General features: G+C 43.8%; 1 long non-coding RNA gene across 2 annotated transcripts; it reads left to right on the plus strand.

The window, feature by feature from the left end:
- The first annotated feature begins 15,742 nt into the window (after window positions 1-15,742).
- LOC133252981 (uncharacterized) lies at window positions 15,743-22,090 on the plus strand. 2 transcript variants are annotated; one of them, XR_009738138.1, is made up of 2 exons: window positions 15,743-16,076; window positions 21,004-22,090. It is a non-coding gene; the product is annotated as an uncharacterized LOC133252981 (long non-coding RNA). The 2 variants fall into 2 exon arrangements; XR_009738139.1 differs by lacking the exon at window positions 15,743-16,076 and adding an exon at window positions 17,046-17,845.
- The last annotated feature ends 3,083 nt before the right edge of the window (window positions 22,091-25,173 follow it).

Here is a 25,173-nt window from a genome sequence, read left to right on the forward strand (position 1 = left end):
ACTGAGCCCCCAGGGAAGCCCTCCATCTTAGTTTCCTGGTAACAAATACAGACATTTGTCCACTAGGGTGTTTGTTTACCAGCTAACTATAAAGCCTTTTTTATACAGGTTACATTTGCTGAAGCAAATCTGCATTCAGTGTGTATGTCTTTAGAAAATGGCAATACTTGTATTCTAGATTCTAGAAGCTTAGCCCGTTTCTGCAAACCCAGTGGTCTCATCAAAAGAGTCAAAGTGTTGGCTAGTTTCAAGAAGCCCCCCTTAGTGACTCAGGAAAGTCAACTTATATCACACTATGATCTGAAAATGAAGAAAGTGAACGGATACTTTGGGATCCTATGTGTGTGTGCTAAGTCACTTCAGTCACGTCTGACTCTTTACAGCCCTATGGACTGTAGCCCACCAGGTTCCTCTGCCCATGGGATCTCCAGGCAAGAATGCTGGAGTGGGTTGCCATGTCTTCTAGGGGACCTTCCAGACCCAAAGATTGAACCAGAGTCTCTTATGTCTCTTGCATTGGCAGATAGGTTCTTTACCACTAGGGCCACCGGGGATGCCCTTGGGATCCTGTATCTCATGCTAAATATAACCCACCTAGACTATAGCCAGCTTGAGTCCTATAAATTAGTATCTTGAAACACTCTTCTCTGAAACGTGGCTGGTATCAAGACTGCCCTCCACTGGCATCATTTTCAGTGATTTTTCTGTAAATATGTTTATGTCTGGGTATATCTAAGTTAAGTAGGCAAATATCTTAATATACTTCTAAAGTCTTGGAATAAGATAGCTGAAAAAAATAAATAAATCAGGAGTCTGAATATTTAAAGCCCAGTTCTGTGTGTACCTGGGGAGCTGTGGTAGGGGCTGCAATTCTGACCGTGTCCCTTGGATTTCCTGTGTATGTTTACTTACCAGCAAAATGGAGAATTTGAATTAGATGAGAATGAAAAACCAGTTTTGCTCAATCTTGACAAGTCTTTTATTCTAGACAGTGTTTTTGTTTCCGAGAAATGGGATCTGCTGACAGTATTATTAGCTATGCACTGATTCATTCACTGAGCATCCTCTATGTAGCAAGACTGTGGATGGGACACTAAAATATTCCCATACATCAACAGATATGCCTGCCCCAGCATCTTAGCTTCATTTGCCCCAGATCCAATGTCCCAGGAGCCAGTGTCCTACAGGTCAAGTTTAGGTCATGTGGTTGTCCTCAGCCTCTCCAAAAAGACAGAAAAAATCTGGCTTCTGTTGACTTCCATGGAGGTGAGCTAAGGGAGCAGCTGTCACCAGGAACTGGGGACCACTAAGATAACACACAGTAGTGAGTTGCCCCAGTAAGAAACCAGGATATTTTTTCTTTCTTTCTTTCTTTTTGAAGTATAGTTAATTTAAAATGCTTGTTCTGGTATACAGCAAATTGATTCAGTTATACATATATATGCTTATTCTTTTTCACATTCTTTTCCATTTTGGTTTATTACAAGATACTGAATATAGTTCCCTGTGTTATACAGTACAACCTGTTTTTTATACATGTTATATGTGGTACTGTGTATCTGATATCCCAAACTTATAATTTATCCCTCCCCCTTCCCCATTGCCCTTTGGTAGCTATAAATTTGTCTTCTCTGTCCTGAGTCTGTTTCTGTCTCACAAACAAGTTCATTGGTGTCAAATTTTAGATTCCACACATAAATGTTATCATGTGGCATTTGTCTTTCTCTGTTTGACTTACTTCATTTCGTATGATAATCTCTAGTTAATCTAGATAATCTCTAGCTGCACTCTCTAGCTGCAAATGGTATTAATTCATTCTTTTTTATGGCTGAATAGTATTCCATTGTGTATACATACAACATCTTCTATATCTATTTATCTATCAGTGGACAAATAAGTTTTTCCCATATCTTGACCATTGTAAATAGTGCTGCAATTAACATTGGGGAGCATGTATCTTTTTGACTTAGTTTTCTCTGAGTATATGCCCAAGATTGAGATTGTAGGATCATACTGTATTTCTATTTTTAGTTTTTAAAGGACCCTCCATGCTGGTCTCCATACTGGCTGCACCAAATTACCTTCCCACCAACAGTATAGGAGGGTTCCCTTTTCTCCACATGCTCTCAGGCATTCATTAGGAAATCAGGATATTAAAGGAAGAGGGAGATTTGGATGTTAGTCACCCAAGAGATGGCACATTTCCTCCACAGCTGCCTCCCTGAGTTCTCCAACACAGTTCAAATATATGACTGCATATGTGCATTTGGAAGCAAGAGGGGAACCATAACCTTCATCCTGTGTACTAATGCTTCTGGCTTAAGCAGAAAGAAGTTGAGTCCAGGGGGTCTCTCACACTAGTGGATGGATTACTCTCAACATCATTTTTCATAATGTTCTCACAAGAGACAGAGCCATGAAGAAGTTATTCAAGAAACTGGAAGTCCATGCTGGGGTCCGCTTTTTGGGTCTATCTGACAATGCAAAAGTAGGAAGTCAAGAAACACCTGGAGTAACAGGCAAATTTGGCCTTGGAATAAGGAATGAAGCAGGGCAAAGACTAATAGAGTTTTGCCAAGAAAATGCACTGGTCATAACAAACACCCTCTTCCAACAACACAAGAGAAGACTCTATACATGGACATCACCAGATGGTCAACACCGAAATCAGATTGATTATATTCTTTGCAGCCAAAGATGGAGAAGCTCTATACAATCAGCAAAAACAAGACCAGGAGATGACTGTGGCTCAGATCATGAACTCCTTATTGCCAAATTCAGACTTAAATTGAAGAAAGTAGGGAAAACCACTAGACCATTTAGGTATGACCTAAATCAAATCCCTTATGATTATACAGTGGAAGTGAGAAATAGATTTAAGGGCCTAGATCTGATAGATAGAGTGCCTGATGAACTATGGAATGAGGTTCATGACATTGTACAGGAGACAGGGATCAAGACCATCCCCATGGAAAAGAAATGCAAAAAAGCAAAATGGCTGTCTGGGGAGGCCTTACAAATAGCTGTGAAAAGAAGAGAAGTGAAAAGCAAAGGAGAAAAGGAAAGATATAAGCATCTGAATGCAGAGTTCCAAAGAATAGCAAGAAGAGATAAGAAAGCCTTCTTCAGCGATCAGTGCAAAGAAATAGAGGAAAACAACAGAATGGGAAAGACTAGGGATCTCTTCAAGAAAATCAGAGATACCAAAGGAACATTTCATGCAAAGATGAGCTCAATAAAGGACAGAAATCGTATGGACCTAACAGAAACAGAAGATATTAAGAAGAGATGGCAAGAATACACAGAAGAACTGTACAAAAAAGATCTTCAGGACCCAGATAATCATGATGGTGTGATCACTGACCTAGAGCCAGACATCCTGGAATGTGAAGTCAAGTGGGCCTTAGAAAGCATCACTACGAACAAAGCTAGTGGAGGTGATGGAATTCCAGTTGAGCTATTCCAAATCCTGAAGTATGATGCTGTGAAAGTGCTGCACTCAATATGCCAGCAAATTTGGAAAACTCAGCAGTGGCCACAGGACTGGAAAAGGTTGGTTTTCATTCCAATCCCAAAGAAAGGCAATGCCAAAGAATGCTCAAACTACCGTACAATTGCACTCATCTCACATGCTAGTAAAGTAATGCTCAAAATTCTCCAAGCCAGGCTTCAGCAATATGTGAACTGTGAACTTCCAGATGTTCAAGGTGGTTTTAGAAAAGGCAGAGGAACCAGAGATCAAATTGCCAACATCTGCTGGATCATGGAAAAATCAAGAGAGTTCCAGAAAAACATCTATTTCTGCTTTATTGACTATGCCAAAGCCTTTGACTGTGTGGATCACAATAAACTGTGAAAAATTCTGAAAGAGATGGGAATACCAGACCACCTGATCTGCCTCTTGAGAAATTTGTATGCAGGTCAGGAAGCAACAATTAGAACTCAACATGGAACAACAGACTGGTTCCAAATAGGAAAAGGAGTTCGTCAAGGCTGTATATTGTCACCCTGCTTATTTAACTTATATGCAGAGTACATCATGAGAAACGCTGGGTTGGAAAAAACACAAGCTGGAATCAAGATTGCTGGGAGAAATATCAATAACCTCAGATGTGCAGAAGACACCACCCTTATGGCAGAAAGTGAATAGGAACTCAAAAGCCTCTTGATGAAAGTGAAAGTGGAGAGTGAAAAAGTTAGCTTAAAGCTCAACATTCAGAAAAAGAAGATCATGGCACCCAGTCCCACCACTTCATGGGAAATAGATGGGGAAACAGTGGAAACAGTGTCAGACTTTATTTTTCTGGGCTCCAAAATCACTGCAGATAGTGACTGCAGCCATGAAATCAAAAGACGCTTACTCCTTGGAAGGAAAGTTATGACCAACCTAGATAGCATATTCAAAAGCAGAGACATTACTTTGCCAACAAAGGTCCGTCTAGTCAAGGCTATGGTTTTTCCAGTGGTCATGTATGGATGTGAAAGTTGGACTGTGAAGAAGGCTGAGCACCGAAGAGTTGATGCTTTTGAACTGTGGTGTTGGAGAAGACTCTTGAGAGTCCCTTGGACTGCAAGGAGATCCAACCAGTCCGTTCTGAAGAAGATCAGCCCTGGGATTTCTTTAGAAGGAATGATGCTAAAGCTGAAACTCCAGTACTTTGGCCACCTCATGCAAAGAGTTGACTCATTGGAAAAGACTCTGATGCTGGGAGGGTTTGAGGGCAGGAGGAGAAGGGGACGACAGAGGATGAGATGGCTGGATGGCATCACTGACTCAATGGACGTGAGTCTGAGTGAACTCCAGGAGTTGGTGATGGACAGGGAGGCCTGGCGCGCTGCGATTCATGGGGTCGCAAAGAGTCGGACACGACTGAGCGACTGATCTGATCTGATCTGATCTGACAGTTAATATATTGTTACCACCACATCCTCAAAGATGCTAGCAGAAAGGATGTTTAAGATAATATTCAGGACAAGAGTACTATTCGGGGCCTGTGGACACATAGGGAGCTTCCCAGTGTTGTATGGATGGACACCACTGGCCATGCTGGCTCAAGAGGGCAGAGAATTTAGGTCTCCTCTGATTGATGTCATCAGACTGCAAAGATCCTCATGCCTATTTAGCATTGGCCTCCTCTGTTTCCACCACTGCTCTTTGTACCACCTCCTCTCTCACTAATGAAATGAAAAAGTGAAAGTGTTAGTCACTCACTCGTGTCTGACTCTTTGTGACCCCATGGACTATAGCCCACCAGATTCTTCTGTCCATGGAATTCTCCAGGCAAGAATACAGGAGTGAGTAGCCATTCCCCTCTCCAGGTAATGTTCCCAACCCAGGGATCGACCCTGGGTCTCCTGTACCGCAGGCAGATTCTGCACCATTTGAGCCCCCAGGGAAGCTATCAGTGTAATTGAAAGGACTCTAAAAAAGAAAGTTTAACATGTGCTCAGTCCTCAAGTGTTTAAAACTAAATTTGGTACAGAAATGCAAAGGACTTAGAATAGCCAAAAGAAGTTTGAAAAGTATCTCAAATATATCAAATTGTACTTTCAAATACGCATAGCTCATCTTATTTCAATTATGTTTCAATAAAATGTTTATTTGTGTTTTTTAATGAGGAAAATCACCATGTGGATATCATGAACATTCTGTACATAGGCCTGTGCAAAGGCTCAGCCATGAGCTCATTTATGACTGTGCCCCTCTGAACCTCACCCACCCAAGAGGGAAGCATTGTCCTATATTTTGTGGTTATCATTCCCTTGATGTTTTTAAAAATACACTTACTATATATGTAGCTTACTTTTGTCTATGTTTGACCTTTGTATAAACAAAGTCATAGTCAATATATTATTCTGTGACTTGCTTTTCTTGTTCTACACTTTGTTAGTAATACTCATGCATGTTGATATATATAGTAGTAGTCTATTCATTTCACTGCTGTATAATATTCCAGAGTGATTTTATTCATTCTATTCTTAATACTCATTTGGATTGTTTCCAGGGTTTTACTGTTTCAAAAGACATTGCTGTGCGTATGTGCACAGTGATTTCTCCTGGGCACATACTTAATCATAGACTTCCCCAGACATAGCGTAGCATATACACATCTCCCCCTTTATTAAATAACATGAAATGATTTGCAGGTACTTGTATCAATTTACCCTCTCACAAGCAGCATATGAAAGAGGTTGCTTTACACCCTCAACAACACTTAATACGTTCAGACTTTCTTCAATTCAGTTCAGTCGCTCAGTCATGTCCCACTCTTTGTGACCCCATGAACCACAGCACCCCAGGCCTTCCTGTCCATCACCAACTCCTGGAGTTTATCCAACTCATGTCCATTGAGTCAGTGATGCCATCCAACTATCTCATGCTCTGCCATCCCCTTCTCCTGCTGCCTTCAGTCTTTCCCAGCATCAGGGTCTTTTCAAATGAGTCAGCTCTTCGCATCAGGTGGCCAAAGTATTGGAGTTTCAGCTTCAACATCAGTCCTTCCAATGAACACCCAGGACTGATCTCCTTTAGGATGGATTGGTCAGATCTCCTTGAAATCCAAGGGACTCTCAAGAGTCTTCTCCAACACCACAGTTCAAAAGCATCAATTCTTCCAGTGCTCAGCTTTCTTTATAGTCCAACTCTCATATCCATATATGGCTACTGGAAAAACCATAGCCTTGACTAGATGGACCTTTGTTGGCAAAGTAACGTCTCTGCTTTTTAATATTCTGTCTAGGTTGATCATAACTTTCCTTCCAAGCAGTAAGCATCTTTTAATTTCACGGCTGCAGTCACCATCTGCAGTGATTTTGGAGCCCAGAAAAATAAAGTCTGACACTGTTTCCACTGTTTCCCCATCTATTTCCCATGAAGTGATGGGACCAGATGCCATGATCTTAGTTTTCTGAATATTGAACTTTAAGCCCACTTTTTCACTCTCCTCTTTCACTTTCATCAAGAGGCTCTTTAGTTCCTCTTCACTTTCTGCCACAAGGGTAGTGTCATCTGCACATCTGAGGTTATCGATATTTCTCCCAGCAATCTTGATTCCAGCTTGTGCCTCTTCCAGCCCAGCATTTCTCATGATGTACTCTGCATATAAGTTAAATAAGCAGGGTGACAATATACAGCCTTGACGTACTCCTTTTCTTATTTGGAACCAGTCTGTTGTTCCATGTCCAGTTCTAACTGTTGCTTTCTGACCTGCATACAGGTTTCTCGAGAGGCAGGTCAAGTGGTCTGGTACTCCCATCAGACTTTCTAAATGTTACCAATCTGAGGTGTATAAAATGGCACCAAAAGCTAGTCTTTAATTTGCATTTCCTAAGAGTGCTTCTTGCCTGTCTGTCCTCCCTGCCAGATGTTCAGATCCTAAAATACAGGATGCACACATAATTGGTGGCCCCAGCATGTAGCAGGGTGTGTCTAGATGCACGACTACCTAACATTAGTGGAATGAATGCATGATGGCAGTCTGTGGGCTTCCTGATCCTCAGGGCTCAGAGGAAAACAAAATATGATGTCAGAATGTGGAAGAGAGCAGGGTAGCAAATGGTTTGTTGATCCCATCTCTTGCCAAGTTAGATCTCACAGACCCTGGTGGGAGTGAGTACAAGGGAACAGAAGCACAGAGCTGGGAGGAAGGAGTCCTGCCTCATTTTGCTTTCCTTGTCATTAAATCCTCTGTCATGTGCACGGACCTCACCTTAAGACATCAAATGGTGTTAAGGATGGAGGAGGGAATGATGCTACTTTGTTGCCTTTCTCTGATTCAGAGGGACTGGCATCCAGGACCAAGAATTGGGACTGGAGATTCCTCTGCCACCTCAACCAACCACATCTCAGGGTAATTTATTTGATGTCTACCTCCATTTCTCAGACAGAGACCAAAGGTGGGCCCCTCTAGAGAGTGAGTAGTGAGCAGGGCAAATGCTGAGTATTATTAACAAGTCCACTGAGAGCTTGAAATCAGCCACCAGTGACGCTGGTTTTGGTGCCAGGCAAAGCCCTTGCAAGCAGTCCCACTGGGCTGCTGCTGTTGCGATGGGCTACAACACCAGACTCCCACCACCTACCTGATTCCCCTTCTGCCTCCCCAGCCAATGGCAGTGCACTTCTAGCAGTTGCCTCTTTGCATGAATCTGCACCAAAATTAAACCCATCAACTGTCAACCCCGTTGCTGGGGCTGCTCCCATGTCAGCCCATGTCATGACAACTGATGATAGAAGTGCTGCTATTCAGGCTTCATGGGGAGCATCTCTTTCCTTTTTTAAATCTCTATAAAAAGAAGCTGAGCAGGGTGTCTGCTGCGCAGGGCAGTGAGGGATGCAAAGGCACACAGGCAGGCTCTATATCTGCTGGGGGTGGCACTTCCTCTAGAATTTAGGAAGCCAATCAGGCAGGGAACTGGGTTCTGAAAAGAACAGCCTTGGGAGGGAGGGAAAGAAAGGGAAGGGACCAACAGAAGTTGTCTTCTTCTCCCTGGGGTCCTCCTTTTCTTAAACATCATGCGGCACACTTCTTTGCAAACCCAGAATGATAGCTCTGGGGAAAATTCAGCCTTGCATTGCCAGGATTGTAGGGGAGTGCCCACCAACTGGAGGGTCTTTGTCCCAGGGCCACTTTAAAGCTTCTGGAAAAATTGAAGATTCTCTCCTCCACCCCTTCCAAGTGCACTGGCATTTACAGTGTGGAGAGAGGGGGTGGAGTACCGCTTAGAGCTTCTTACCCCAACACAAACACCCTCCCCTTTGACAGGCCTGTGATTCAGGATTGCTCAGGAACAGAGAACCTGGGGGAATAAACAGCATTAGCTGAGTCCCTGCTGCATCCCTGTCTTCTAGGAGCGTGCATGCACGTGTGCACGCACACACACACACACACGCTGTCTGTACACTTATGACGACTAAATGGCCCAAAACACAGATTAAGCATGTTCACATTCAGCATCTGAACACAGAAGAGGAAGGAATCTTAGCATCCATCTTCCACTCAATTTAGGAATGAGCAAACTGAAGCCCAGAGAAGTGACTTTCCCAAAATTTCAAAGCCTGATAGTGACAAATAAGGGAAGAGATCCCTGAATCCTTTGCTCCTGTCTTTGGGGGCTGAGTTTGATCAAACAAGAGAAGCTAATCAGGAATGCTTTCTCTAGAGAAACACAGAGAACACTGAAGCATTGCAGAGAATCACTTCCAAGGGAAAAAGGTTTATCTGAGATGCTTCTGGAAATGAGAAAAGATCGGAGAGAACTTTGAGAACGGACTTTTTTAGAATGTAAACACTGCAGGTTTACTTTATTGAAAATAAGGTTAGAGTGAATGTTGAGGGAATCTTTGCAATATGGATGCAAGGATGGATGAGACTTCAGTCTTCAGTCATGCCAAGGACATCACAGAATGTCCTGTGCTGCTTGCTGCTGGGTGGCCAATCTTCTGGGAAGAGATCTTGTCTTGGGCAAACAGGTATTTTTCAACATCCAGGTTCTGAACAGGCTCTGGAGCTTTCTACAGACATAAGAAGAGACTGCAGAATAACAATGTGATATGAATGATAATAAAAATACTTGCTTTCACCTATTGGGCGCATATCATATGCCAGGCACTCTTCCTAGCTGCTGCTGCTGCTAAGTCGCTTCAGTTGTGTCCGACTCTATGTGACCCCAGTACTGGAGTGGGTTGCCATTGCCTTCTCCGACTCTTCCTAGAACCTCACGTTAATGGTTGGATTTAGCCTTAACAGAAACGCTGAGTAAATGCTAGTCTTCTCCTCTTCTTCGCACTTACAGATAAGCAATCTGAGAAAGTCAAACAGCCACTAAGTGTCAGAGCCAATATAAATGACTGTCCCAGATCATACTTTCAATCCTGTTGGTGTCCTAGATGGGGATCTGGAGACATGTACTCTAGATCTGCCTCTGCTACGGGCGAGTCAACTCCCTCGACTGTCCTCCAGGAGGTGAATATTCTGGGTCTGGCTCCACCATAGATGTGTGACTCTGAGCGGGTGTGCAATGGGGGTTATCTCAGCAGGCCTGGGCTGCCCAAGCCCTGCACACTGTAAAGGTCTTCAGCCCTGAGCGTGCTGAGAAATCTCTGAGTCATGGGAAATTCCTGCTTGGAGTGTCTTTGGGCCACACCAAAGAGTTTATGTTAACAATGTGACTTATAATGGGGTCTTTGCCACTTTTTGTCAGTTTGACCTGAGAAGCAGGCTGCAGACTGAATAACTAGAGTCATTCATGTCGGCCTTGCCTGCTTTGAGGACTAATTCCCCAGAAGAAGCCCTGGATATCAGGCTCAGGTGAGCAACTCTGGTTAGCAAAATTTGCTACATGTTGTCACACTCCTGTAACCAGGCAAATTAAACCCTATCCATTGACCACACAAGGACACAGCAACTAAAAGCTCACAGGAGTCCTGGTTTTTCCTGGACTCCACCCTGAGTCTATTTTTTTTTTCTTTTGCTGATTTAATAAACTGTGATTGTGAGTATAACAACTTTTCCATTTTTCTGAGTTCTGTGAGTCCTAGTGAATTGTGGAGCTAGAGGGTGAACTTAGTGACCTCTGACATGCCAGCTAACTTACCCCTCCGACCCTTTGCATCTCCATGTGTTACACGAGGGAGCTGACCTGCAGCCCTCCGTGATTTCCAAGGGTTCTCCAACTCTGTCTTAAATTCTACTTCGCAATTGTCTCTTTTTTCCTAGTCCCATATGTCCTATTTGCAGTTCTATCTGCGCTAGGGGTTTCTCTCCAGCTGGTCCTTGCTATTCTTCTCAAACAAAAAAAACTTTTGCTGGTAGAGAAAGTGGTATTGTCATGTCTTCAGAAATATGTTGCAAAGCCCCTCAGTATCCGTTCATCCCCTCTCTCCATGGTAATGGAACCTATTTTACCTGGGTACCTGCAATAAAGTAAATTTCCCAGCTGGTATGGACTGAATGTTTGGGTCTTCCCAAAATTATTATGTTGCAACGTTACTCCTCCATGTGATGAAATTGGGAGGTATGATTACGATCTTAGGGATGTAATTAGGATTGGATGAGGCCATGACTCCAGTATTCTTGCCTGGAGAATCCCATGGACAGAGGAGCATGGCATGCTACAGTCCATGGGGTTGCAAAGAGTTGGACATGACTGAGTGACTAAATAACATAATAATGAGGGTGAAGTCTTCATGAATGGAATTAGTGCCCTTGTAAGGGTTATGAGAGAGCTCCATGCTCCTTTCTGCTTTCCTCTGTGTAAGGGCACAACAAGAAGTTGGCCACCTGGAAAAGAGTTCTTACCAGAATCTGACTATGCTAGTACCCTGCCTCAGACTTCCAGCCTCCAGAACTATGAGAAATAGATTTCTGCTGTTTATAAGCCATCAGTCTATAGTGTTTTGTTATAGCAGCTTGATCTAAGATACCAGCCTTCCTGGCAAGTAGATGTGGCCACGTGACTAAGTGCTGACCTAGAGTATGTGAATAAAAGTGTAATTTATGACTCTTAGGAAATACCTTAAAAGCAGAGGGCACGCCATTTTCATCCCTCCCTCCTGCCGGTGCCTGGAATGCAGGCACAAATGGTGATGATGGAGTCTGAAAGGCTTCTTTGTCCATCAGGAGGAAGCCACATTCTAAGGGTGGCAGAACAAGGAAATGAAAAAAGTCTGGCTCCCTGGGGATTCCATAAAGACACCTCTCAGCCAGGAACTGTCTCCTCCAGAACTCTTTTTCATGAGAGGAAAATAGCATCCATCTTGTTTAAGCCATTATTATTTTGGATTTTCTGCCACATGGAACTGAGCCTTTCCTAACCAACACAGACTGCCTCTCCCACCTAATGAGAGGTTTAGCAGGGCTCCCCATCTGAGCCCATCTAGTGCTTGTGCAGGAAAGCCATGATGATTCATTTAAAAGCACTCCATTCAGAATATGATCTTCTCCAATTTCCTACAAATCGAATTACTAAGAGACCAATTGGATTTTTCAAGTCCCTCAAAATGTTCTTTTTAGATGTTCTTGGTATTAAATAGTAACAGAACTTGAATGGCATCAACAAAACACATAGACGTGATTCTGATGATAAGTTACATAAATCCGGGAGGCAAAGAACCTCAGCAGTGCAGACAGGTGCGGCAGAGATGGAAAACAACAAGCAGGAACTCGTAGATTCGCCTCTGGCCTCCACCATCTTGACCATCTATTCAGATTCTGGGGCACCTTTCCCATTCCTAGAGAGAGGGAAATCTAAACAGTTGAAGGTAGTAAAGGAGTAAGAACTGTGATATTCTCATTTCCTGAACCCTGCAGTCTCTAGACCCTCAGCTCCTTGAAAACAGAAGCTGAAGTTGCATCTTATTCATGGTCAAATACCTCACGCTGAGCACAGTGCCAGGCACAGAGCAAGATCAGTGACAAGGGGCCGGGCTTTGAGCGCCAGCTCCGCCAGCTTCGTAACCTGAGCTCCCATAAACATCCTCCTTTTTGTGACCATGTATTGAGCCCTTACCATGTGCCTAGCCTTGTGCCAGACACTTTATCATCAACTTCACTAAGCTTCTCAACAAGCTTATAAAGTAGGTATTGTTGTTCTCCCCGTGTTGCAAATGAAGCACATGAGCCACCAAAAAGTTAAATATCTTGCCCAGAGTTATTCAGCTCCAAGAGCAGACCGAAGATTCAAACTCAGAAGTCTGACTCAAGAATCCAAGCACTTCACTCTATTCCACCGTAAGAGGAAACCATGACACAGATGATGGTGGTAATGTTATTAATATTATTAATATTACTATTGATTTGAAAGAAGGGAGGGAGATAACACTGGTGGGAAGCCTGTGTTTGTGCCTGGATCGGGACTATCATTTTGATAGTCCTGATTTTGATAGCTTGATCATTTTACTATTTTGTTTCATTTCATCTACACGGAGACTTAGGCCCAATGCACAAATGCAGCAACTGAGACTCAGCAAGCCCAGATAAATCCCTCAAGACATCACCACTGTAATAGTAGTATCTGGACTTCATTTCCAGTTTCCCTGACCTCCAGGCCCACATCACTTTCATTTCTCAGTGCCACCTCCCTGCCCACAACAGGTGGAATGGCCCCTGACCATCACCTCAACTCTTCCTGGAGAACTAACATTTTCAATGCCAACAGGAGGCAATCATCATTGATGAGGAAAGCTTTAATTTAAAAGTACTAATAATTATAATACTAATAAAAATCATTTACACCCCAACGCATTCCCCAAAACAATATATCTAAGGCAATGTGAAAGGCTGCACAAAAGGTTAATAAGATAATAATTGTCCATGGAGAGGGAAGATGTGGCTAATTAGTCTTAACAAAATCAGCTGGGTCTTTGGCACAGAGATGGTCCTGAGTCTGAGTTGGTGTTCAGACTCACAAGACACAAAGACTTTGACTTCAGACCACGTTCACTCAGCTGCTGAAACTGAACTGGGAATGCAGCAGGTACAATCCTTCCAGCTCATCAGGAGAACATGTAGCCACCAGAGGCAGAGGTTCCTTTGCCCCCTCACCCACACGGAACATGCCTGGCCACCAAAAATGGGAGTCCAGTGTGTGGGATCATCTTGTCACAGCACACAGAGCACCTTGGCTTCCCATTGACATTTTATACCACCCTTATCCTGTAGGCTCAGTGCATGTTCACCAACTCACAGGGCTCCCCCTGCCCAGAGAAAGTCTCAGAGACACAGATTAGAGACACAGCAGTTCTTATTCATCTTGTCTCTGTAGTTTCCACCCAACAACACTATGAGGAAGACTATCTCAGAGGTCACCCAGGACTGATGCCAACTCCGGACCCTCAGGTATCAAACTCAAAGATGAAAAATTCAGAGTTATATTGTATGAGCTCTACAGCAGTGAGAACTGAGATGAAAGTAATGACAAGGCCCAACTCACGTTGGCTTAAACACACAGAGGTTCATTTTTCACAAAGCATGGATGTGGTCTATGGATGAAGTCCGTGGAGTCAGTCCGGGGATGCTGTCCTGAGCTGGTGCAGCGGCTAAAGAATGAATCCCAAGGGTATCAATTTCCATCCACGCTGTTGCCTATGGTTACCAGGCTGTTGCCTATGGTTACCGTATCAGGAAGCAAAGGCTCTCCCCCACAATCCCAGAAGACACCCTCTCACACTTCACTCATGGCGTCACAGCCACCAGGGGATAGCTGCAAGGGAATCAGGGAAAGTGAGTGTTTGTAGCTGGGCACAGAGCTGCTCCAAACAAAATGGGGTTCTGTTAGTAAGGAAGAAGGGAAGATTGGATAATAGGTAATTAGGCAGATAATCAGCAATTTCTCTCACATATGGCAACCTTGAAAAGAGTCCTCAAATCCACCAGGCCCCATATGATTTTAGGCAGCCTGCTCTGCACACATGGGCCTCTTGCTGGAAGGAAAATCTCCCTCCCTCCTACCCAGGCCTCCTCCTCTTGCTCCCATGAGACTGCACTGAAAAACACAGGTCTCTTCCTCCACACACCCCTCATTCCCTGAGCTAGCTGTCAGCTGTTAGGGAAACCACCAAGGAATTTATATTCCAGACCTCGTTTTTAGAGCTTCAGTAAGGGCCTGATTTTACAACTGGAATTTAGAAAGAATGTTCAAGATCACAGCATTTCTCTGGCTGAGTTGGGGCCACCATGCCCTCAGGCAGGTCCCTGGGTTTGGTTCATTTTATTTTGCCAACAAAATGCTGGCCTTGAAGTCACGTTCCAAAGACAAAATGGCTAGCATGACCTGATATTTCTTCAGGTGTCTGGGCACCATAAACGGAGTGTACGTTAACCTAGTCTAATGAAAGCCAGCTTTGTAGGTAGTGAGCTCCCTGATATGGGAAGCAGCCAACAGTTTGGCCCGCCACTTCTGAAAGGCAGCAGAATGTGCATGTATCAGAAAAAGTTTGGACGTTCCATCCAGCTCCAAAAGTCAACGCTTCAGCTCTTTGTGGTTTGCTTTAGTTTCCCTCTTAAAACAGCATCGGGCAAAAATTGTGGGGCTCCCAACTTAGGGAGAGATGAGTCACAGAGTTTAAAAATTGGGTTAAAGAAAGTTTGGTGGTAAATTCGTCTTGAGGTTGACTGGGATGAAATTCTAGATGGTTCTCCTGGGCATCAATTTAGAAGTTTTCTTTAAAATCTTGTGAGAAGAGATGCCTCACGGCAACTTTATAAGGGTTGTTGGTGTCTGGCGAATGTCTCTCAAGGATTTTCCAAACCAGCTCAGATTTCAGAAAGGACAGACTGAAGGGATAGGAAATTTTGTAACCACTGTTAACTATAAAACTAACAATATTAAACTAATTTTTCTTCTCCTTCAGGTGGGGCAATCTGAGATTGGAAAGAGAAGGCATTATTGAAGGTAAAAGAGGATATCCTTAGTATAAAGTTCTAAAAATCTTAATCCTAGGGTTTTAGAACCTACAAGTCCTGTGAGCAAGGTGCACGAGTCTCTATTGTGCTCTAAATCAAATCAAACCTGCTTCTACACAAGTGAGTCCTAAGATAAGGAATATTTGGAGAAGATAGATAAATGTAATTTTTTTGTCATTGGAAGAATATTTAGAAACTAATAACCCATATGTGGTAGATTGATTACAAAAACAGGGTTCAATTATTCACCACTTTCTGTAGCCACACCCTTTAACTTGTGACCTTACAGCTCCATCTGTCAAGATAGAGTGTATTTCTCCAGGCTGGATCTGGGCCAGAACTTCTGACCAGTAGAATGTAGGAGGAATGACAATGTGTCAATTCTAATTCTAGGCCTCAAGAGAACTTGCTCACTTCTTATGTTTTTCAGAACCTTACTGCTGCCATGAAAACAAGGCCAGGCTAGCCTTCTAGAGGATAAGAGAGCTCATAGACAAGCATCCACTTATCCCAGCAAAGCCAGCTTAGATCAGCCTACAGCCAGCCAGCCTCCTATCAAGTGAGAAAGACCAGCCAAGATCAGCCAAGTTGCCTGCCTGGCCCACAGCTAACCTCACAGACATGAAGGAGTCTGTCAAGGAGCTGAAGAACCCATAGATTAGTGACCAACTGTTGGTTAGTCTCTAAGTCACGTCTGACTCTTTCAACTTCATAGACTGTAGCCCACCAGGCCCCTTCTGTCCATAGCATTTCCCAGGCAAGAATACTGGAGTGGGTTGCCATTTCCTTCTCCAGGGAATCTTCTTGACTCAGGGATCGAACTCGTGTCTTCTGCGTTGGCAAATGGATTCTTTACCTCTGAGCCATCAAGGACGCCTTTGTGAGCAATAATAAATGTTAATTATTTTAATCCAAAGTTGGAAAACTTTGTCCAAAAAGGACCAGGTAGTAAATATTCTAGGTTTGACAAGCTATATATACAGTCTCTGTTGCATATTCTTTTTGTGTATTTTAAACACTTTAAAATATTTAAAATGATTCCCAGTTTGTGAGCCCTATGAAAACATGCCACGGGCTGTATTTGGCCCATGGGACAGTTTGCCAACCCTTGTTTTAAACCACTGAGCTTTGGGATGTGTTGCTACACAGTAATAGTTAACATGCCATGTGGGTTTTGTGTGCTTTTATTTCTTGTTCCCTTGCAGACAGAAACTAAACCATCAGGGTAATTGCCTCTGAGATGAAGACATTGGTTGATATTGGAAACAAAACGGCCATTGATCAACTTGGAATCTTAAAGCTGATATTCTTAGTTTCTTTAATAAAACAATAGCCTGAAAGTTGGTTTTTAAGATGAGGGAGATTTCTGAATTTCAGGGACTAATGGCTATGATTATGGGGTTCCAGAGAAGAGTGCAAGATCAGATCCAAAAAGTTAGATAGGACCAACCTTGCATCAGTGGGATCAGTTGCTAGAGGGGAACAGAGAGGCCATTCTGCAGCAGAGACCAGCCAGGAGCCAGGGACAGAGTGAGTCTGCCCCTTTACCTACAACCATGAAGTCAGGTACCCTGGTCACCTATACCCACAGATAGCATGCTATGGAGAAGGGTAAAGGAAGGCAGGAAGAGGGGAAGAAAGGGAGGGAGGGAAGGAAGGAAGGGGAAAAAAGGAGAGAAAGGAAAAAGGAAAAGGAAGATTGAGCATTTATTTAGTCATGCTTACAGAGAATGAATAAGCCATTTTAAGTCATGTGATTGGACTGAGGTTATTGGATTGGACTAAATTTAGTTTTTCCTTATGACTCAGTGGGTTGGAAACTTAAATAATGATAGTCACTTGTAGGAAACAATATATGCCAAATTATGTCCCTGCAAACATAGGGGCTTTCCTGGTGGTTCAGATGGTAAAGAGTCTGCCTGCAGTGCAGGAGACCCAGGTTCAATTCCTGGGTCAGGAAGATTCCCCCAGAGAAGGGAATGGCAACCCATTCCAGTATTCTTGCCTTGAGAATTCCGTGAGAGGAGCCTGGTGGGCTACAGTCTATGGGGTCACAAAGAGTCAGAAATGACTGAGCAACTAACACTTTCACTTTCAAGCACAGATGGAAATCCTAACCCCCAGCACCTGTGAATGGGACCTTATTTGAAAACAGGGTCTTTGCAGATGTAATCAAATTAACATAAGGTCATTAGGATGAGCCCTAATCCAATATGGCTGTGTTATTGTGAGAAGAGGACATAGACATGCAAGAGAAGATGATCATATGATGGAGGGGCTAAGATTGAAGTTATGCAGTTGCAAACCATGGAACATGTAGGATTGCTAGCAGTTCAGAAGCTAAGAGAAAAGCATGGAGCCTGTGAGGAAAGCCCTGGGTGCCAAGCTCGGCCCTCCTGACCCCCAGATTTCAACTTCCAGCCTCCAGAATTCTGAGGGAATAAGTAAGCCTCTCTTGTTTAAACCACCCCATTTATGGTATTTTGTTACAACTGCCACACGAAACTATTTAATACAGAATCCATTTCTTTTTCAAGGAAAATAGTCACATCTCCTAATCAATACTGATAATGATTTCAACACTGTTTTTCTTAATCTCACTTCTGAAATTCAAAGTAGTCTTCAAGGGTCCCTCAAACTAAGGCAGAGATGGAAGCATTATTTTACACCACAGAGTGGACAAGATGAACATGGAGACCTAGGGCGATGGCATAGTCTCTGAAGACCTGTTTGGGTTTGGGTTTTGAAAAGGAAGGGCTGGGTTTTTTTAAAGTGTTTTCTGAGAATACTTCTTCAGGATCCTAACTGGTGTGCAATTAAGATCATCTAGACAGCCAAGACTCCTGAACCCTGTCCTCAGAGATCTTGACTCACTTTGTTTAGAGAAGGAAATCCAAGAATCTACATATTTAGCAAAGACCTTTTAGTGGTTCTCGAGAAGCAGATAGAAAAACCCTCCCCAGAAGCAGCCAGGGAAGACCCCAGCTTTCAAAGGTGGCAAGGAGGTCCCATGCTTCTCCTGTCCACTTGGGAAGCTGTCCCACTGTGAGGACTGGCTTTTGGGCATAAAGATGCTCCTCACCTGTGGCGTCTCTTGGGGAGGAAGAGAGGCAGGGCTGAAGCAGCCTCATCCCTGGTCCTCTCTCCTTTTCCAAATTAGGACCCAGGACTAGACTCTGGGGAAAAGGCGCCCCCTGGTGGCCATGCTTAGTTTTCCAGGTATTCATGTCAGGAGCTAATCATTCCCACATAAACAGATGACACTCTATCAATAACACAGGGCAATGGAGCAACTTATTGTGATCTTGACTCATATGGTAATAAATATGAAATAGGAACACAGAAATGGAACTTCCACAGGAAATGGTAATTGCATTTTATGGGTCTTAAATTTCATACCAGAAGAGAAAATCACTAATGGGTTCTGAAGAGCTAAAGCCAGGGTCTTATTTTTTTTTTTCAAAGCTCTTGCAGAAGAAAGCAAGACAAAAGTGTAGAACACAGGGTAGAGTTAGTATGAGGTCAGTGGGAGTCAAGACATTTGGAACAAAAAACCTCTGTGTAGTTTTAACAGGAAATTTTTTTGAGCAGTATAAATCAAAAGAAATTAAGATTTTTTAAATGCATTTAATTTTTCAAAGCAGCAAACAGCTATTACAAATGAATTGTATTTTCTCCTCCCTACCCCATTTCATGGGTTAAATTACAAAATAGAAAAATAATGAATCCCATAGTTCAGTCCTTGGGCTCAACCAATTTCTATTGTTTGCAAGCATCTGTGTATTCATGATAAGATAATTTCATAATCTGACTAAACACCTACTATATGTCAGGCCATTCATATGTGTTATCTCTGATCATCTGAAAACTTCTACAAGTTAGATACTACTAATTATACTTTTCAGATGAGTAACTGATGTTCAAAACAGTTAAATAAACTCACAGTATATAGTGAATGAGGCAGAATTAGACCGAGTCTAGAACTCAAGGACTTCTTCAGTTCTTGCTCACTTCTCTGAAGAACTTGACACGTCTTGAAACTTCATTTTCCATACACAAAAAAGTACTTATGGGAATGGGGAATTGATGTTAAATGTGCGTGAGTTATCTCACAGGGGTAGCAAAATGTTCTAAAACTGGGTTGTGGTAATAGTTGTACAATTCAGTAAACTTAATTAAAATTATTAACTTGCACACTTAAAATTGGTAAAGTTTATGATATGTAATCTATATCTCAATAAAGCAAATATAATGTGAAAGAAAAATTAATATACTGAAACCAAAAGTAGAATGATAATGTGTGTGTGTTAGTCGCTCAGTGGTGTCCAACTCTTTGCAACCCCACAGACTGTAGTCCACCAGGCTCCTCTGTCCATGGGATTCTTCAGGCAAGAATACTGGAGTTGGGAGAATGGCGTTAAAACATGTATAATATCATATAAGAAATGAATCGCCATTCCAGGTTCGATGCAGGATACAGGAAGCTTGGGGCTGGTGCACTGGGATGACCCAGAGGGATGGTATGGGGAGGGCGGTGGAAGGGGGTTTCAGGATGGGGAACACGTGTACACCCGTGGCAGATGCATGTTAATGTATGGCAAAACCAATACAATATTGTAAAGTAAAAAAAAAAGATAAAAGATTAAAAAAAAAGAAAAAGAATACTGGAGTGGCTTGCCATTCCCTTCTCCATTCCCTTCTCTCTTATAATAAGATATAAGAGTCTAAAAGAGGGACTTCTCTGATGGTCCAGTGGTAAGAATCCGCCTTGCAATGCAAGGGACATCAGTTCAATTTCTGGTGTCCCTTGGAAAAACCCACGTACCACGGAGCAAAAAAGCTTGTGCACCGCAACTGCTAAGCCTGTGTGCTTGAGCTCTCAAGCCGCAACTACTGAGCCCATGTGCAGCAACTACTGAAGCCTGCGCACCCTAGAGCCTGCACTTCACAACGAGAGGAATCACCACAGTGAACAGCCCACACAACTCAACTAGAGAGTAGCCCCCACTCGCCGCAACTAGAGAAAGCCAGCACACAGCAAGGGACTAATGCAGCCAAAAATGAAATAAGTAAAAAAGAGTCGAAGGGAGACACATCTGGATAAATTTGTTTTTCCATAAACTTGGAAATAAGATTAAGGGTAGCCCTGATGGAGAGAGAATTGCCCTCAGCAGAGCAGGCCCCGGGCTTTATGGTAAAGATAGATTTGCCTACTTCAGGCTTCCTCTGTGACTGAATTTCTCTATTCAGTGATAACCACTTTTCCAGTGGTTATCCAGCTTTATGTGGCTCTTATTTTTACCCTCCTAACAAAACCTGTTTGCAAAAATTTGTTTATACTAATGTGTAAATGACTAACTTGTACATAAAGGATCTCCTTTCTGAAGGACATACAGGTAATTTTAAAACTCCAAATATGCAATCATCCTTTCTGTACTGAAGAACACAACAGAACATTTCACTTGGATGTCCAAGTTACTTCAAAATCAACAAACAAAATTCAAACCCGTTATTATTGCATCTCCAACTGCCCCACTGGTCTGGAGTCTCCCCATTTTAACTTTCCTAACTGTACTTATTATCCATGTTTCTCTCTCTCCAGGTCTCAGCCATTCGTAATGTCCTCCATTTCCAAGTACTTCTGGGAAATTCCAAAGATTATGTCTTATCAGTTCTTAGAGCATCTGAACCTATCATATGACATCTGCCAATTTTTATCTTCTGCTGTTGCTCCAACCCCTCCATCAGATACACAAGCAGTCCTCAACCTTTGTGGTAACAGGGACCAGTTTCATGGAAGACAATTTTTCCACCAACTGGGGGTAGGGGGATGGTTTGGGGATGATTCAAGCTCAGTAGGGTTTGCACTCCTATGAGGAATTATGCCGCTCCTGATCTAACAGGAGGCGGAGCTCAGGTGGGAATGCAAGTGAAGGGAAGTGGCTGGAAATAAAGATGGAGCTTTGGTCACTTGCCTGTCATTCACCTCCTGCTGTGTGGCCCAGTTCCTAATCAGTAGTGGTCCATGACCCAGGGATTGGGGATCCCAGAGATATACCTCATCTCGCCATAAAAGCACCATTTTGTTATAGATCACCACTTCCCTGTGCCATTCCTTTACCAACTGGCACTCTGCTTTTGATGGATACTTATGTGTCCTCTGGACAAGGCTGCCCACCCAGGCATCTCTGTTGGCACATGGGGGACTCGGAAGACCAGAGCTGTGTGCTGTTCTGTGTTGAGGTAGGAGAGTTCTCTTTTCCTATCTCATGTGCTACCCTGTTAGGAAAGTCTCAGATCAGTCCTGCCTTCCTCCCCTCACCCTATGGAAGGAAATCCAGAATCAAATCCAAGGATATTGTCTGAACAAGATCTTCTACTAGGAAGGACCACCAAATAACGTACTTGCATTTAAAAAAAGGAAATATTACCAAAGCACATATTTTTCATCTTGATGGACAAATCATCCAAGCTCCTTTGCTGTATCTCACCTAGAGTAAAGTCACATTGGAGCCTGCTTTTATAGCTGAACCTGTAGTGAACTGACCCATCTCAGCAAAACCTCCAATTACCCCCAGCTTGGGGACCAGAGAAACTAACCCCACATTGCTGTAGATAACCTGGGCATAGGACAGAATACTGCAAAGCTCCTTACCACAATAAAGCAGTGAAGATATTCACAAACATCAGTTAACAGACAACTGTGTTTTAATTTGTTTAAATCTTCTTATTAGCCTGCTGGGAAGCTACCCTTCTTGTTGATCTGAATGGATTTGGAGGTTTTGTCTTCTGTTCCTTCTCCCCTGATTTTAATCCTGGGCAACCCTCTGAGTATTACTTTTTCAGATTATTCTCTATCAGCACTTTAAAATATCAGCCTTGGTTTGTTTTTTTTTTTTTCCTCAGTCCAAAGAAGCAACGTAAATCTGTTGATTTCATTGACATCTCCTGGGGTTCTAAAGAGTCTAAAAATAATGAATGTGAGCCCTACATGATCCTCCTATCAAGTATTATGATCTCTTAGAAGCATTTCTTTATTTTCACTGTCTCATTGTACCTATTACCCAGTACGCATGCACACTTTCACTCTGGGATTTCCAATTCCCCTTCTCTTCACTCTATTAATTGCTCCTTTCTGTGTAGACAGGGTTTGCAATGTATTTCCCTAAACAACTTTCATGCTTTTGTTTCATTTACTATTTTCAGGAGGGAACCAGACGAGGTCTTTGGAATTGCCTACCGTGTCTTAGGAAATGAAAAGGAAGGACAAGCCCGAGGTAGTGCTTTCCACCCATCAGGATACCAGATGAAATAGCTAAATCTGCTTCCCTGCCCTGGCACTCACAAGCTGACAACCCGAGACGCTGAGGCGGGCCCAAGCAGCACCAGACCACCACAGCCCCCGAGGAGAAGGCCTCAAGCAGGAAGATGCACCTGGCACTCTGTGAGTCGTGAAGAAGGGCATCCTGAAACAGTCCTGTCCTTGGCAGAGGTGAAAGTCTAGCTGGAGAAGTAAAACCCACAGACGGGAAACAGTGAGGGAAGAGGAAGTAACTGCTACACTCCTGGAGGCTGATTCTTAAAGAATTGAAGGCGGGTGGGAGGAGGCGTCTGGAGGAAGTGAGACTTGGGCTGATCTTTGAATGAGCGGGATTAAAACAGGCAGGGGGAACAGGAAAGCATTTGGGATAGTAGGTGAGCAATTAGAGAAATGATAGAAAGGAGGCTGGGGCCAGTGAGGCAAAAGCCAGCGCCTTCAAGGGTGGAAAACAAGGGGTCTCCTTGGACCAGAAACACTGAGGAGCCATAATCCTGGAGGAACAGGAGCCCTGATCCTAGAGGAACAAAGTGAGAGAGCATGGACTAGGACCCAGAGAGGGTAACTCTGAAGGGAACCCCCTGGCAGCACCTGTGGTCTTGAAGATGGAGGCAATCCCACCCCAAGAGATCCCACAGAAAGAGAGCCAGAGGAGGCCCAGCCTGACCAAGCGCCACCTGCTGCCACTCCCCAGTCTCATGCTGAGCACTGGCTAGGACCACAAGCTACCAGAGGACCTGCTGGTGGCTCCTTCAGAGCCCCCAGCCTGGATGGATGGGGGCAGAGAGCAAATCTGGAAGGGCGCAGAGAGGAGTCAGCAAACGAATTGCCTGGAGGCAGGGCCAGTAAGTCCTACAGCAGCTCAAGCTGGACCTGATGGGTGTTTAAGCTCAACGTAGAGGATGCTGCTTTCTGAACAGGTGAACTGCAATCAGCCCTCCAGTCCCCCAGGTCTCTGCTCAGATATTGCATGAGACCCCCAGACCCCAAACACATTCTAACACATCAACCCTGTTTTATTTCCCTGGCAGCTCTCATTTGCAACAACGCTGTTCCCTTTGTTGATTTTTATCCTGTGCTCCCAGGAGAGTCAAGTTTCTCAAGAACCTCTCTTGTTCCTCACTGAGAACAATGCCTGAGTCCCCACTCACTGAAACCTAGACAATGATCACTCTTGGACAGAACAAAACACACAAGCCCAAGATACAAATTGTGCTAAAAGCAAACTCATGTCTACGAAGGAGCTAGGGAGCAGGGCGGGAACTGGGAGGGAGAGTGGTAAAGACTTCTTCTCTGCTAAATGTCACAGTGTGACATGTTCTTCCCTGGTCATATCAGGTGGCCAAAAAGTATGAGAGGTGGGGCTCTCTGCCACCTCCAATGAACTGTCTCTGCACTTACTTCATGGAGCTGGTAAGGTTCTCCAATCTGACAACCCAGATACTACCTACATGATGTCTCTCTCTCTCTCTCTTTCTCTCTCATTTGCTAAAGCCCGGGAGGCAGCTCACAAAGCTCTGAGCTCTGAGGTTCTTTCCGGCTGCTGGGTCCCCAGCCATACATGGGTTTCTGCTGCACCCATTTCCTGGGGGAGGAAGGTCTGTTCTGACATCAAACAGTCCGTCAGCATCCCTATTCCAGAAACTGCTGGCATGATGAGTGGGCTGCACAGAGGTAGTGGGAGACGATTAGCTCATCTCTAATTATATGGGATTTACGATTAGGCAGCAAGTTTATTTTGGAACACTGCAATAACAAGAGGCACAGTACTGGAGGACGAGGGGGCGGAGTTCTAGCTTGGCCTTTAGAATATAATGGCTTGTCATTGCCATGGAAACCAGCTCCCTGGGAGATCGCAGGCACCTTGTTCTATAATTATAAGAGATCTGATAAGGGCTGGTGGGGGGTGGGGGGGATGGTGGTGTGTGTGTATTTTTTTCTTTATAAATCGTATTCAGTGGCTGAAAATAGAAGGACCTGGAGAACAAAGCCTGTTATTAACCACCATCTGCTAAGAGGCGGCTGCACTTCAGCTGCCTGGAGAGGCTGTTCCTGCAAGCTCTGCAGATGTGCCCAGAATGCCAGGAGTTGATCTGGACGCACAGTGCCTGCAGAGGAGAGGGGTGTGTCCAGTCAAATCAGGTGGGAAAGGGATTTCAGGCTGAAATGACTGGTCCGGCTTGTTGGGATGGATGTACCCACTGTCTGACGGGGAGCTGCCGGCATTCCCCACCCCAGGAGAACTGGCAGGATCTCCTCCCTCCCTCCTCCCACCTACCGCTCACTCCCAAATTTCATGGCCAAGTGCAATCACAGCCATCCCAGCCTTGGGACTTGGACTTCAGCACATTTCTTAAGCTTTCTGCACCTATGTTCTTTTGCAATTAAAAATTCAATTCTTAAGAGGATTAAACAAAAGAATTATGATAAAGGGAACATGTTTGGCAAACTGTA

The sequence above is a fragment of the Bos javanicus genome, chromosome 8 (assembly GCF_032452875.1).
Source record: "Bos javanicus breed banteng chromosome 8, ARS-OSU_banteng_1.0, whole genome shotgun sequence".
NCBI lineage: Eukaryota > Metazoa > Chordata > Mammalia > Artiodactyla > Bovidae > Bos > Bos javanicus.